Source organism: Danio rerio, chromosome 18 (assembly GCF_049306965.1).
Source record: "Danio rerio strain Tuebingen ecotype United States chromosome 18, GRCz12tu, whole genome shotgun sequence".
NCBI lineage: Eukaryota > Metazoa > Chordata > Actinopteri > Cypriniformes > Danionidae > Danio > Danio rerio.
This window is the reverse complement of record NC_133193.1, coordinates 16788603-16801438: the sequence shown is the minus strand read 5'-3', so window position 1 is coordinate 16801438 and position 12836 is coordinate 16788603. Positions and strand designations below refer to the sequence as shown.

The 12836-nt window shown below is 45.2% G+C and overlaps 3 long non-coding RNA genes across 5 annotated transcripts; all 3 read right to left on the bottom strand.

Moving 5' to 3' along the window:
- Positions 1 to 6350: 6350 nt before the first annotated feature.
- On the bottom strand, positions 6351 to 8159 carry LOC137490549 (uncharacterized). 2 transcript variants are annotated; one of them, XR_012393996.1, is made up of 9 exons: positions 8035 to 8159; positions 7860 to 7955; positions 7596 to 7767; positions 7438 to 7497; positions 7166 to 7327; positions 7011 to 7067; positions 6804 to 6899; positions 6577 to 6710; positions 6351 to 6446 (listed from the first exon to the last, which is right to left on the bottom strand). It is a non-coding gene; the product is annotated as an uncharacterized lncRNA (long non-coding RNA). The 2 variants fall into 2 exon arrangements; XR_012393997.1 differs by lacking the exons at positions 6351 to 6446; positions 7860 to 7955; positions 8035 to 8159 and having other exon boundaries at positions 6618 to 6710; positions 7405 to 7497; positions 7596 to 7691.
- Positions 8160 to 8298: 139 nt separating this feature from the next.
- On the bottom strand, positions 8299 to 10282 carry LOC108179963 (uncharacterized). 2 transcript variants are annotated; one of them, XR_012393994.1, is made up of 9 exons: positions 10151 to 10282; positions 9791 to 9924; positions 9536 to 9698; positions 9307 to 9438; positions 9109 to 9184; positions 8952 to 9008; positions 8745 to 8840; positions 8472 to 8652; positions 8299 to 8392 (listed from the first exon to the last, which is right to left on the bottom strand). It is a non-coding gene; the product is annotated as an uncharacterized lncRNA (long non-coding RNA). The 2 variants fall into 2 exon arrangements; XR_012393995.1 differs by lacking the exons at positions 9791 to 9924; positions 10151 to 10282 and having other exon boundaries at positions 9307 to 9459.
- A 361-nt stretch (positions 10283 to 10643) lies between these two features.
- Positions 10644 to 11003, bottom strand: LOC141378735 (uncharacterized). Its single transcript, XR_012393998.1, has 2 exons — positions 10917 to 11003; positions 10644 to 10724 (listed from the first exon to the last, which is right to left on the bottom strand). It is a non-coding gene; the product is annotated as an uncharacterized lncRNA (long non-coding RNA).
- Positions 11004 to 12836: the final 1833 nt, after the last annotated feature.

The following is a 12836-nucleotide window of genomic DNA, read 5'->3' as shown; positions in this document are numbered from 1 at the left end:
AAGACATCTAGCAAACAATCTATGCCCACCGCAACCCCCTTCCTCTTAGAAGGACATCCATCCATGCACCCATCCGTGTGTTTCCCTGTTTCTCCACATGCTCCATGCCAATCCGCCAAAGAGAAAGATATCAAGTATTTAATTATACATAATACACTTTTTTGGAAACTAACTCCATTATTCAGCCTGTTCAATCAGTTGTACCTGTTACCTGAGCTCCAGGTCTTTAAGTATATCTCCACCTTTCCCCTTGTGAGTCACCTTATTCTGCTACCTCTCCATTATCTGAAAAGGAAAAACCTGACACAGACATGGCAACATTAACCATCCATACTCACCACCACACTTGTATGTTGGTTGTCACTGTACCTTGTGTTCTCACTCTCTCCAGTTCTATGTTACAGATTACCTTCAGTCACCTGCTTTTCTAGTATTCACAGGTCATCGGAGTGATTCGCTCCACCTGTTTCTCATCCCTTTGTTCCTATTTATAACACGTCATTTCCCTTCATGTTTGTCAGTCTGTTATCGTTGGTGTATGTGTATAACGGTCTGTTACTCACCCCATATTTGTGTCCAGGGCTGCCAGTGAACGAGTCTCCCGTTTGTTTCTGGACTGTTTTCCACGGCACTCCCCCGGCACTCACCCGATTGGGTTTTTTGTTCCTTTGCAAAGACTTTCTCCTTAATAAACACTGTGTTCTGCACTTGAGTTCACTCCTTCTTCTACCCGTGACAGGAACAGACTGACCAAAGCATGGACTCAGCAGAGGATGTCGACATTTGCCGAGCGCTCGCCCAACAGGGCGCATTACTGGGTCGACAACAAGAGGAGATCGCTGCCTCCCACCAAGCTTTTGCGGAGGTGTCCCAACAGCTGGTCGCGCTCGCCGGGCGCCTCGATTAGCTACAGCTCGCTCTCCCGAACCCTCCAGCGGCTTCCCCGGATCCCCCGGCGAACCCCACGCCGGAAGAGAGGATAACTACTCCACGACAGGCTGAACCCCGGCTTAATCCACCCGCCGCTTACTCTGGTGAGCCCGATTCCTGTCGATCGTTTCTTTCCCAGTGCTCCCTCACATTCTCGCTCCAGCCATCTTGTTTTCCCACAGAGACTTCCAAGGTGGCTTTCACGATAACTCTCCTGATCGGCCGGGCCAGAGAATGGGGAACGGCTATGTGGGACAACAAAGATGCGTGCTGTAATTCCTTCAAGGCCTTCTCTGACGAACTGAAGAAGGTATTCGACCGCTCCCCGCTGCAGACCGAAGCAGCGAGGGCGCTAACGGCGCTTTAACAAGCGGAGCGTTCGGTGGCGGATTACTCCATCGAGTTCCGTACCCTGGCGGCGAGCAGCGGTTGGAATGCCAAAGCCCAATGGGACCACTTTCTTCACGGCCTGGCAGAGTATATCAAGGACGAGATCTTCTCGCTCAAGCTGCCATCCACTCTCGACGGACTCGTCGATCTCGCCATCCGGGTCGACAACCGAATCACTCTCAGAGCGCGTCATCGCAGAGGCGGAGTCGAAGAGTTTTCTCCAAGGAACACCGGGGCGCTTGAGGTGGTCATGCCACAGCAGTCGGGGTTCTCGGAGGAGGAGCCGATGCAGATCGGAAGAGCCCGCTTGTCAGCGACGGAGCGTCGCTTCCGCATTTCCAAACGTCTCTGCCTCTACTGCGGGGAGGCGGGGCATCAGGTGGCCTCTTGCCCTATCAGAGAGCGGCGTAAGCCTGCGAAGGGCAGTTTGACGGTGAGTGCCACAAATATACGTGCACTGTCTGGTGGCCGGGCGTCTCTCCAAGCCTGGATACATGTTAAGAGTTCCATTAAACAGGTGTCTGCTTTAATCGATTCAGGAGCTGAAGGGGACTTTATGGACTTAGACTTAGCCAAGCGGCTGGGTGTTTCTATGATCGTCCTGGACAACCCCATTTCAGCCAAAACACTTTGCGGCTCTCACCTGGCTGATATCACCAACTGCACCATTCCCCTCACTCTTACACTTTCAGGCAATCACGTGGAGCAGTTACAGTTTCTCCTCATTCACTCTCCCACTGCTCCCCTTGTTTTGGGTCACACATGGCTAGTTAAGCACAATCCACAGATTGATTGGACTCTTAGCTCTGTATCCTCTTGGAGTTCCTATTGTTTGTCTCATTGTCTTGGCTCTGCTTGTTCTCCCCTTTCTTCTCTTTCTATGTTGCAGGAGGAAGTGAACCTAACTGGCGTACCTGTCGTTTACCATGATCTGAGAGCTGTGTTCAGTAAGTCCCGGGCTTCATCTCTCCCTCCGCACCGCCCGTACGACTGTGCTATTGATCTGTTACCTGGCACTTCTCCACCTAGGGGGCGTTTATACTCTCTGTCTAAACCTGAGAGGGAGGCCATGGAGAAGTACATCCATGATTCTCTAGCAGCAGGTATTATACGTCCCTCTTCCTCTCCAGCTGGGGCGGGGTTTTTTTTTGTGGAGAAGAAGGATGGTTCCTTGCGTCCCTGCATAGATTATCAGGGGCTGAATGACATCACTGTAAAGAATCGTTATCCTTTGCCACTGATGTCATCGGCCTTCGAACTCCTGCAGGGAGCAACCATCTTCACAAAGTTAGACCTCCGCAATGCCTACCACCTAGTTCGGATTAGGCAGGGGGACGAATGGAAGACCGCCTTTAACACCCCTACTGGTCATTTTGAATATCTCGTTATGCCCTTTGGGCTCTCCAATTCACCTGCGGTTTTCCAAGCACTCGTCAATGACGTGCTCAGGGACATGGTAAATCGTTTTGTGTTTGTTTACCTTGATGATATTCTGATTTTTTCCCAGAATGAACGGGAACATGTCCAGCATGTCAGGCGGGTGCTTCAGCGGCTGCTGGAGAATCGTCTCTTCGCCAAGGTGGAGAAGTGTGACTTCCATACACAGTCGGTTTCGTTCCTGGGGTTTGTTCTGTCGCCCGAAGGAGTGCGAATGAATCCTGCCAAAGTGAAAGCAGTTGCAGATTGGCCCACCCAAGACAGTCGCAAGGCGGTCCAGCGATTTCTAGGGTTTGCCAATTTTTACAGGCGGTTCATTCGCAATTTTAGTCAGGTTGCTCCTCTGACTAATCTTACTTCTATCCACAAGCGATTTGAGTGGTCACCCCAGGCTTAGACAGCCTTTTCTGAATTAAAGAGATGTTTCATTTCTGCACCTATTTTAAGTAATCCAGACCCATCTCGTCAGTTTGTGGTGGAGGTGGATGCGTCAGAAGTAGGTGTGGGAGCTATTTTATCCCAACGGTCCTCGTCGGACGGCAGAATACACCCCTGCGCTTACTTTTCCCATCGATTAACACCTTCGGAACGAATTTACGACATCGGGAACAGGGAGTTACTGGCTGTCAGGTTGGCATTGGGTGAGTGGCGTCACAGGTTAGAAAGATCGGGGGTTCCTTTTGTGGTCTGGTCCGACCATAAAAATCTAGAATACATTAGATCAGCCAAACGTCTCAATTCTCGTCAGGCTCGTTGGGCACTATTCTTTGGCCGGTTTGATTTTCATATTTCTTATCGCCCGGGATCTAAGAATGGAAAAGCCGACGCCCTATCACGTCTTGGTGAGGGCGAGGCCAGACCCACCCTTCCAGTTGCTGTCCTGCCACCTGAACGTGTGGTTGCAGGGGTAACTTGGGAGGTAGAGTCTGTAGTCCGTAAGGCTCTTTGTATGATCGCCACGCCCACCAAATGTCCCAGTAATCTGCTATACGTGCCTGAGTCGGTCCGGACCAAGGTTTTACAGTGGGGTCGGAGTTAGCCTGCCACCCAGGAGCAGATCGCACCACGGGGTTAATTAAGCAACGGTTCTGGTGGCCATCGATGGCGCGGGACACTCGTCGGTTTATATTGGCTTGTCCGGTCTGTGCAGTAGCTAAAGGCTCGAATCGACCCCCAGCAGGGCTTCTCCGGCCACTGCCCATCCCTTCGCAAAACTGGTCACACATAGCGATGGACTTTGACACTGGGTTAACCCCATCCAGTGGCAATTCAGTAGTCCTCACTGTGTTGGACAGATTTTGAAGGCGGCACACTTTGTACCCCTCCCCAAATTACCTTCAGCGAGGGAGACAGCAGCCATTGTCTTGGACCACGTCTTCCGTATTCATGGCCTCCAGGTTGACGTGGTTTCATACAGGGGTCCCCAATTTGTGTCAAAATTTTGGGCATAATTCTGCCGACAGCTGGGGGCGACCGCTAGCCTTTCTTCAGGGTACCACCCACAGACTAACGGCCAGGCCGAGCGAGCTAATCAGGAACTGGAGAGGGTCCTGCGTTGTGTTGCGTCCGAGGAACCGTCGTCTTGGTCTTCCAGATTAACCATGGTCGAATATGCGCATAACTCCTTCCCCGTCTCGTCTACGGGTTTGTCTCCCTTCCAGTGCTGCTTAGGCTACCAACCCCCTCTATTCCCTTCTCAAGAACCAGATGCCATTGTTCCCTCTGCCCAGGCATTCATTCAGAGATGTCTCCAAACATGAAGGCTTGCCAGGAAAGCCCTTATCCGGACTGGCGACAGAAACAAGGCATCTGCGGATCGCCACTGTTCCGTACCCCCTCTTTACGTGTGTGGTCAGAAAGTCTGGTTGTCCTCTAAGGATATTCCTCTCAGACTTCCCTCACGTAAATTGGGACCTAAATTCATTGGACCTTTCACCATCGTCAAGGTCCTCAGTCCAGTGTCAGTTCGACTCAAATTAAGCCCTCAGTTTAAAAACATTCACCCGGTTTTCCATGTGTCTAAAATTAAGCCCGTTTTTCGCTCCCCCCTACAGCCTTTGACCTCTGTTCCTCCACCTCCCAGACTAGTTGAGGGTACACTCACGTACACAGTGCGCCGGCTGCTGGACGTGAGGAGGAGGGGCAGAGGGTATCAATATCTGGTAGACTGGAAGGGGTATGGCCCGGAGGAGAGGTGTTGGATCCCAGCTCGGGACATTCTGGACCGCTCTCTCATTGATCAGTTTCATCAGACCCATGGTGAGTCTTCAGGGAACGCCAGGGGGCGTTCTTGAGGGAGAGGGTACTGTCACCGTACCTTGTGTTCTCACTCTCTCCAGTTCTATGTTACAGATTACCTTCAGTCACCTGCTTTTCTAGTATTCACAGGTCATCAGAGTGATTCGCTCCACCTGTTTCTCATCCCTTTGTTCCTACTTATAGCACATCATTTCCCTTCATGTTTGTCAGTCTGTTGTCGTTGGTGTGTGTGTATAACGGTCTGTTACTCACCTCATATTTGTGTCCAGGGCTGCCAGTGAACGAGTCTCCCGTTTGTTTCTGTACTGTTTTCCACGGCACTCCCCCGGCACTCACCCGATTGGGTTTTTTTGTTCCTTTGCAAAGACTTTCTCCTTAATAAATACTGTGTTCTGCACTTGAGTTCACTCCTTCTTCTACCCGTGACATTGGTAAGACATTGATCAATTCACGCGTTAATCTGATTTTTAAAAATAAATTGCTGACCATCCAATCATTGCTGAGGTGTGTGATTCCCTTTTTCTCCATGTGGTCCATTCCATTCTGCAAAATACAATAGAAAGATGTCAAGTCATTATTTTTATGTTAATACACTTTTTTTTGGAAACTAAATCCATTGTTCAATTTGTTCAAGCAGTTCTACCTGCTTCCTGAGCTCCAGGTCTTCAAGTATGTCTCCACCTTTCCCCTTCTGAGTCTCCTTCTGCTCCACTTCAACCTGCAAAAGAAAAAGACAGCCCTAACTAAGCCCTACTGGCTCCTCTTCTGCCTGCTCTATCTCCATTACCTGAAAAAGAAAAACCTGACACAGACAAGGCCTATTTAACAATCTATACCAACCACCAATCTTGTATCTTGGAAGGACGTTCATCCATGCACTTGTTGATCTGATTTTTAAAACAAGTTCCTGACCATCAATTTCCAGTCATTCCTGAGGTGTGATTTCCATTTCTCCACATGCCCCAGTCTAATCTGCAAAAGACAAAAACAAGACTAACAGAGCTCTATTGGCTGACTGATCTCCAGCATTAAACAAAGTGTTCTCCAGTGTTCTTCAAATAAATATTCACCATTCCGCTTGTGAGTCTCCCTCTTCTATATGTTGTGGTTCCATTACCTACAATGTAAATAACAGCCACAGAGAAGACATCTAACAATCTATGCCCACCACCACCCCCTTCCTCTTGGAAGGACATCCATCAATGCACCAATTTGTGTGTTTCCCTGTTTCCTTTGACCAATCTGCCAAAGAGAAAGATATCAAGTATTTAAATATTCCTAATACATTTCTTTGGACTCTAACTTCATTGTTCAGTCTGTTCAATCAGTTCTAACTGCTTCCTGAGCTCCAGGTCTTCAAGTATATCTCTACCGTTCCCCTTGTGAATCTCCTTCTTCTGCTCTCTCTCCATTACCTGAAAAACCAAAACCTGACACAGACAAGGCCTAATTGACGATTTATACCAACCACAACTCTTGTTCTCTAGTGTTTAACAGATACATATTCCCCATTCCGCTTGTGAGTCTCCCTCTTCTGTCTGTTGTGGTTCCATTACCTACAATGTAAATAACTGCCGCAGACAAGACATCTAGCGAACAATCTATGCCCACCGCCACCCGCTTCCTCTTGGAAGGACATTCATCCATGCACCCATCTGTGTGTTTCCCTGTTTCTTCACATGCTCCATGCCAATCTGCCAAAGAGAAAGATATCAAGTATTTAATTATTTTTAACACACTTTTTTTGGAAACTAACTTCATTGTTCAGTCTGTTCAAGCAGTTCTACCTGCTTCCAAAACTCCAGGTCTTTAAGTATATCTCCACCTTTCCCCTTGTGAGTCCCCTTATTCTGCTACCTCTCCATTATCTGAAAAAGAAAAACCTGACACAGACATGGCCACATTAACCATCCATACTCACCACCACACTTGTACGTTGGTAAGACATCCATCAATTCACCCGTTAATCTGATTTTTAAAAATAAAATACTGACCATCCAGTCATTGCTGAGGTGTGTGATTCCCTTTTTCTCCATGTGGTCCATTCCAATCTGCAAAATACAATAGAAAGATGTCAAGTCATTAATTATTGTTAATACACTTTTTTTGGAAACTAAATCCATTGTTCAATCTATTCTAGCAGTTCTACCTGCTTCCTGAGCTCCATGTCTTCAAGTATGTCTCCACCTTTCCCCCCTTGTGAGTTCTCCTTCTGATCCACTTCAACCTGCAAAAGAAAAAGACAGCCCCAACTAAACCCTACCGGCTCCTCTTCTGCCTGCTCTATCTCCATTACCTGAAAAAGAAAAACCTGACACAGACAAGGCCTATTTAACAATCTATACCAACCACCACTCTTGTATCTTGGAAGGACCTTCATCCATGCACCTGTTGATCTGATTTTTAAAACGAGTTCCTGACCATCAATTTCCAGTCATTCCTGAGGTGTGATTTCAATTTCTCCACATGTCCCAGTCTAATCTGCAAAAGACAAAAACAAGACTAACAGAGCTCTATTGACTGACTGATCTCCAACAATAAACCAAATGTTCTCCAGTCTTCTTCAAATAAATATTCACCATTCCGCTTGTGAGTCTCCCTTTTCTATCTGTTGTGGTTCCATTACCTACAATGTAAATAACAGCCACAGAGAAGACATCTAACAATCTATGCCCACCACCACCCCCTTCCTCTTGGAAGGACATCCATCCATGCACCAATTTGTGTGTTTCCTTGTTTCCTTTGACCAATCTGCCAAAGAGAAAGATATCAAGTATTTAAATATTCCTAATACATTTGTTTGGACTCTAACTCCATTGTTCAGTCTGTTCAATCAGTTCTACCTGCTTCCTGAGCTTCAGGTCTTTAAGTATATATCTACCGTTCCCCTTGTGAATCTCCTTCTTCTGCTCTCTCTTCATTAACTGAAAAAGAAAAACCTGACAAAGACAAGGCCTAAATGACCATTTATACCAATGACAACTCTTGTTCTCTAGTGTTTAACAGACAAATATTCACCATTCCGCTTGTGAGTCTCCCTCTTCTATCTGTTGTGGTTCCATTACCTACAATGTAAATAACAGCCACAGAGAAGACATCTAACAATCTATGCCCACCACCACCCCCTTCCTCTTGGAAGGACATCCATCCATGCACCCATTCGTGTGTTTCCCTTTTTTCTTTGGCCAATCTGCCAAAGAGAAAGATATCAAGCATTTAAATATTCCTAATACATTTCTTTGGACTCTAACTCTATTGTTCAGTCTGTTCAATCAGTTCTACCTGCTTCCTGAGCTCCAGGTTTTCAAGTATATCTCTACCGTTCCCCTTGTGAATCTCCTTCTTCTGCTCTCTCTATTAACTGAAAAAGAAAAACCTGACACAGACAAGGCCTAATTGACCATTTATACCAACCACAACTCTTGTTCTCTAGTGTTTAACAGACAAATATTCACCATTCCGCTTGTGAGTCTCCCTCTTCTGTCTGTTGTGGTTCCATTACCTACAATGTAACTACTACAGACAATACATCTAGCGAACAATCTATGCCCACCGCCACCCTCTTCGTCTTGGAGAGACATCTACCCATGCACCCATCCGTGTGTTTCCCTGTTTCTCCACATGCTCCATGCCAATCTGCCAAAGGTAAAAATATCAAGTATTTAATTATTCTTAATACACTTTTTTGGAAACTAACTCCATTATTCAGCCTGTTCAATCAGTTGTACCTGCTTCCTGAGCTCCAGGTCTTTAAGTGTATTTCCACCTTTTCCCTTGTGAGTCCCCTTATTCTGCTACCTCTTCATTATCTGAAAAAGAAAAACCTGACACAGACATGGCCACATTAACCATCCATACTCACCACCACACTTGTATGTTTGTAAGACATCCATCAATTCACCCGTTAGTCTGATTTTTAAAAATAAATTGCTGACCATCCAGTCATTGCTGAAGTGTGTGATTCCCTTTTTCTCCATGTGGTCCATTCCATTCTGCAAAATACAATAGAAAGATGTAATTAATCATTAATTAATGTTAAAACATTTTTTTGGGAAACTAAATCCATTGTTCAATCTGTTCTAGCATTTCTACCTGCTTCCTGAGCTCCAGATCTTCAAGTATGTCTCCACCTTTCCTCTTGTGAGTTCTCCTTCTGCTCCACTTCAACCTGCAAAAGAAAAAGACAGCCCCAACTAAACCCTAACGGCTCCTCTTCTGCCTGTTCTATCTCCATTACCAGAAAAAGAAAAACCTGACACAGACAAGGCCTATTTAACAATCTAGACCAACCACCATTCTTGTATCTTGGAAGGACGTTCACCCATGCACCTGTTGATCTGATTTTTAAAACAAATTCCTGACCATCAATTTCCAGTCATTCCTGAGGTGTGATTTCCTTTTCTCCACATGCCACAGTCTAATCTGCAAAAGACAAAAACAAGACTAACAGAGCTCTATTGACTGACTGATCTCCAGCAATAAACCAAGTGTTCTCCAGTCTTCTTCAATTAAAATTCACCATTCCGCTTGTGAGTCTGTCTGTTGTGGTTCCATTACCTACAATGTAAATATTAGTCATAGGGAAGACATCTAACAATCTATGCCCACCACCACCCCCTTCCTCTTGGAAGGACATCCATCCATGCACCAATTTGTGTGTTTCCTTGTTTCCTTTGACCAATCTGCCAAAGAGAAAGATATCAAGTATTTAAATATTCCTAATACATTTCTTTGGACTCTTACTCCATTGTTCAGTCTGTTCAATCAGTTCTACCTGCTTCCTGAGCTCCAGGTCTTCAAGTATATTTCACTGTAATCTATGCCCACCACCATCCCCTTCCTCTTGGAAGGACATCCATCCATGCACCCATCCGTGTGTTTCCCTGTTTCTCCACGATCCATGCCAATCTGCCAAAGAGGAAGAAATCAAGTATTTAATTATTCTTAACACACTTTTTTGGAAACTAACTCCATTGTTTAGTCTGTTCAATCAGTTCTACCTGCTTCCTAAACTCCAGGTCTTTAAGTATATCTCCACCTTTCCCCTTGTGAGTCCCCTTATTCTGCTACCTCTCCATTATCCGAAAAAGAAAAACCTGACACAGACATGGCCACATTAACCATCCATACTCACCACCACTCTTGTATCTTGGAAGGACGTTCATCCATGCACCTGTTGATCTGATTTTTACAACAAATTCCTGACCATCAATTTCCAGTCATTCCTGAGGTGTGATTCCCATTTCTCCACATGCCCCATACTAATCTGCAAAAGACAAAACAAGACTAACAGAGTTCTACTTGCTGGCTGATCTCCAACAATAAACCAAATGTTCTCCAGTGTTCTTCAGATAAATATTCACCATTCCGCTTGTGAGTCTCCCTCTTCTATCTGTTGTGGTTCCATTACCTACAATGTAAATAACAGCCACAGAGAAGACATCTAACAATCTATGCCCACCACCACCCCCTTCCTCTTGGAAGGACATCCATCCATGCACCAATTTGTGTGTTTCCCTGTTTCCTTTGACCAATCTGCCAAAGAGAAAGATATCAAGTATTTAAATATTCCTAATACATTTGTTTGGACTCTAACTCCATTGTTCATTCTGTTCAATCAGTTCTACCTGCTTCCTGAGCTCCAGGTCTTCAAGTATATCTCTACCGTTCCCCTTGTGAATCTCCTTCTTCTGCTCTCTCTCCATTAACTGAAAAAGAAAAACCTGACAAAGACAAGGCCTAAATGACCATTTATACCAATGACAACTCTTGTTCTCTAGTGTTTAACAGACAAATATTCACCATTCCGCTTGTGAGTCTCCCTCTTCTGTCTGTTGTGGTTCCATTACCTACAATGTAACTACTACAGACAAGACATCTAGCGAACAATCTATGCCCACCGCAACCCCCTTCCACTTGGAGAGACATCCACCCATGCACCCATCCGTGTGTTTCCCTGTTTCTCCACATGCTCCATGCCAATCTGCCAAAGAGAAAGATATCCAGTATTTAATTATTCTTAATTCACTTTTTTGGAAACTAACTCCATTATTCAGCCTGTTCGATCAGTTGTACCTGCTTCCTGAGCTCCATGTCTTCAAGTATGTCTCCACCTTTCCCCTTGTGAGTCTCTTTCTGCTCCACTTCAACCTGCAAAAGAAAAAGACAGCCCCAACTAAACCCTACCGGCTCCTCTTCTGCCTGCTCTATCTCCATTACCTGAAAAAGAAAAACCTGACACAGACAAGGCCTATTTAACAATCTATACCAACCACCAATCTTGTATCTTGGAAGGACGTTCATCCATGCACCTGTTGATCTGATTTTTAAAACAAGTTCCTGACCATCAATTTCCAGTCATTCCTGAGGTGTGATTTCCATTTCTCCACATGCCCCAGTCTAATCTGCAAAAAACAAAAACAAGACTAACAGAGCTCGATTGGCTGACTGATCTCCAGCAATAAACCAAATGTTCTCCAGTCTTTTTCAAATAAATATTCACCATTCCGCTTGTGAGTCTCCCTCTTCTATCTGTTGTGGTTCCATTACCTACAATGTAAATAACAGCCACAGAGAAGACATCTAACAATCTATGCCCACCACCACCTCCTTCCTCTTGGAAGGACATCCATCCATGCATCAATTTGTGTGTTTTCCTGTTTCCTTTGGCCAATCTGCCAAAGAGAAAAATATCAAGTATTTAAATATTCCTAATACACTTCTTTGGACTCTAACTCCATTGTTCAGTCTGTTCAATCAGTTCTACCTGCTTCCTGAGCTCCAGGTCTTCAAGTATATCTCTACCGTTCCCCTTCTAAATGTCCTTCTTCTGCTCTCTCTCCATTACCTGAAAAAGAAAAACCTGACACAGACAAGGCCTAATTGACCATTTATACCAACCAAAACTCTTGTTCTCTAGTGTTTAACAGATAAATATTCACCATTCCGCTTGTGAGTCTCCCTCTTCTGTCTGTTGTGGTTCCATTACCTACAATGTAAATAACTGCCACAGACAAGACATCTAGCGAACGGTCTATGCCCACCACCACCCCCTTCCTCTTGGAAGGACATCCATCCATGCACCCATCCATGTGTTTCCATGTTTCTCCACATGCTCCATGCTAATCTGCCAAAAAGAAAGATATCAAGTATTTAATTATTCTTAACACACTTTTTTGGTAACTAACTTCATTGTTCAGGCTGTTCAAGCAGTTCTACCTGCTTCCAAAACTCCAGGTCTTCAAATATATCTCACTGTAATCTATGCCCACCACCAGCCCCCTCCTCTTGGAAGGACATCCATCCATGCACCCATTCGTGTGTTTCCCTGTTTCCTTTGGCCAATCTGCCAAAGAGAAAGATATCAAGCATTTAAATATTCCTAATACATTTCTTTGGTCTCTAACTCCATTGTTCAGTCTGTTCAATCAGTTCTACCTGCTTCCTGAGCTCCAGGTCTTCAAGTATATCTCTACCGTTCCCCTTGTGAATCTCCTTCTTCTGCTCTTTCTCCATTAACTGAAAAAGAAAAACCTGACACAGACAAGGCCTATTTAACAATCTAGACCAACCACCATTCTTGTATCTTGGAAGGACGTTCATCCATGCACCTGTTGATCTGATTTTTAAAACAAATTCCTGACCATCAATTTCCAGTCATTCCTGAGGTGTGATTTCCATTTCTCCACATGCCACAGTCTAATCTGCAAAAGACAAAAACAAGACTAACAGAGCTCTATTGACTGACTGATCTCCAGCAATAAACCAAGTGTTCTCCAGTCTTCTTCAAATAAATATTCACCATTCCGCTTGTGAGTCTG